Here is a 2,500-nt window from a genome sequence, read left to right on the forward strand (position 1 = left end):
CACGGTGAGAGGGAGAGAGACACGGTGAGAGGGAGTCTGACGGGGAGAGGGACAGCTGTGGTGGGGGAGAGAGACACGGGGAGAGAGACACGGTGAGAGGGAGAGAGACACGGGGAGAGGGAGAGAGACACGGTGAGAGGGAGTCTGACGGGGAGAGGGACAGCTGTGGTGGGGGAGAGAGACACGGGGAGAGAGACACGGTGAGAGGGAGTCTGACGGGGAGAGGGACAGCTGCGGTGGGGGAGAGAGACACGGGGGGAGGGAGAGAGACACGGGGAGAGAGAGACACGGGGCGAGGGAGAGAGACACGGTGAGAGGGAGTCTGACGGGGAGAGGGACAGCTGTGGTGGGGGAGAGAGACACGGGGAGAGAGAGACACGGGGCGAGGGAGAGAGACACGGTGAGAGGGAGTCTGACGGGGAGAGGGACAGCTGTGGTGGGGGAGAGAGACACGGGGAGAGAGACACGGGGGGAGAGAGACACGGTGAGAGGGAGTCTGACGGGGAGAGGGAGTCTGACGGGGAGAGGGACAGCTGCGGTGGGGGAGAGAGACACGGGGAGAGAGACACGGGGAGAGAGACACGGGGGGAGAGACACGGTGAGAGGGAGTCTGACGGGGAGAGGGACAGCTGCGGTGGGGGAGAGAGACACGGGGAGAGGGAGAGAGACACACGGTGAGAGGGAGAGAGACACACGGTGAGAGGGAGAGAGACACACGGTGAGAGGGACAGCTGCGGTGGGGGAGAGAGACACGGGGGGGAGAGGGAGAGAGACACGGGGAGAGAGACACGGGGAGAGAGACACGGTGAGAGACACGGTGAGAGGGAGTCTGACTGGGAGAGGGACAGCTGCGGTGGGGGAGAGAGACACGGGGAGAGAGACACGGGGGGAGAGACACGGGGAGAGAGAGACACGGGGCGAGGGAGAGACACGGTGAGAGGGAGTCTGACGGGGAGAGGGACAGCTGCGGTGGGGGAGAGAGACACGGGGAGAGAGACACGGGGAGAGAGACACGGGGAGAGAGAGACACGGGGGGAGAGAGACACGGGGGGAGAGACACGGTGAGAGGGAGTCTGACGGGGAGAGGGACAGCTGCGGTGGGGGAGAGAGACACGGGGAGAGAGACACGGGGAGAGAGACACGGGGGGAGAGACACGGTGAGAGGGAGAGAGACACGGGGAGAGAGAGACACGGGGCGAGGGAGAGAGACACGGGGGGAGGGAGAGAGACACGGGGAGAGAGACACGGTGAGAGGGAGTCTGACGGTGAGAGGGACAGCTGCGGTGGGGGAGAGAGACACGGGGGGGAGAGGGAGAGAGACACGGAGGGAGAGACACGGTGAGAGGGAGAGAGACACAGTGAGTCTAATGGTGAGAGACACGCGGAGACCGAGACACGGGGAGAGAGACACGGGGAGGGGGAGTCTGACGGGGAGAGGGACAGCTGCGGTGGGGCGGGGGGGGGGAGAGAGACACGGGGGGGGAGAGAGACACGGGGAGAGAGACACGGGGGGGAGAGAGACACGGGGGGGGAGAGACATGGGGAGAGGGAGAGAGATACGGTGAGTCTAATGGTGAGAGACACGCGGAGAGAGACACGGGGGGGAGAGACACGGGGAAAGGGAGAGAGACACGGGGAGAGGGAGAGAGACACGGGGGGAGAGAGACACGGGGAGAGGGAGAGAGACACGGGGGGGAGAGAGAGACACGGGGAGAGGGAGAGAGACACGGTGAGTCTAATGGTGAGAGACACGCGGAGAGAGACACGGGGGGGAGAGACACGGGGAGAGGGACACGGGGAGAGGGAGAGAGACACGGGGGGAGAGAGACACGGGGAGAGGGAGAGAGACACGGGGAGAGGGAGAGAGACACGGGGGGAGAGAGACACGGGGAGAGGGAGAGAGACACGGGGAGAGAGAGACACGGGGAGAGGGAGACACGGGGAGAGGGAGAGAGACACGGGGAGAGAGAGACACGGGGAGAGGGAGACACGGGGAGAGGGAGAGAGACACGGTGAGTCTAATGGTGAGAGACACGCGGAGAACGAGACACAGGGAGGGAGACACGGGGAGAGGGAGACACTGGGAGAGGGAGGGAGAGAGACACAGGGGGGAGAGAGACGGGGAGAGGGAGGGAGAGAGACACGGGGAGAGAGACACGGGGAGAGAGACACGGGGAAAGAGAGAAACGGGGAGAGGGAGGGAAAGAGACACGGGGGGAGAGACGCGGGGGGAGACACGAGGGGGTGGAGACACGGGGAGAGAGACACGGTGAGAGAGACACGGGGAGAGAGACACGGGGAGAGAGACACGGGAAGAGAGACACGGGGAAAGAGACACGGGGAGAGAGACACGGGGAGAGAGACACGGGGAGAGAGACACGGGGAGAGAGACACGGGGAGACACGAGGAGAGAGACACGGGGAGAGAGACACGGGGAGAGAGAGACACGGGGAGAGAGACACGGTGAGAGAGAGACACGGGGAGAGAGACACGGGGAGAG

The 2,500-nt window shown here is 65.0% G+C and overlaps 1 protein-coding gene across 1 annotated transcript in view; it reads right to left on the reverse strand.

Annotated features, from left to right (window-relative positions):
• Positions 1-2,500, reverse strand: part of INO80E (INO80 complex subunit E) — a 46,131-nt gene that overhangs the window by 1,952 nt on the left and 41,679 nt on the right. The gene's annotated exons all lie outside the window — the stretch shown is intronic.

The sequence above is a fragment of the Petromyzon marinus genome, assembly GCF_048934315.1.
Source record: "Petromyzon marinus isolate PM22_M1 ecotype Great Lakes invasive population chromosome 77 unlocalized genomic scaffold, UKy_Petmar_22M1.pri1.0 chr77_unloc.3, whole genome shotgun sequence".
NCBI lineage: Eukaryota > Metazoa > Chordata > Hyperoartia > Petromyzontiformes > Petromyzontidae > Petromyzon > Petromyzon marinus.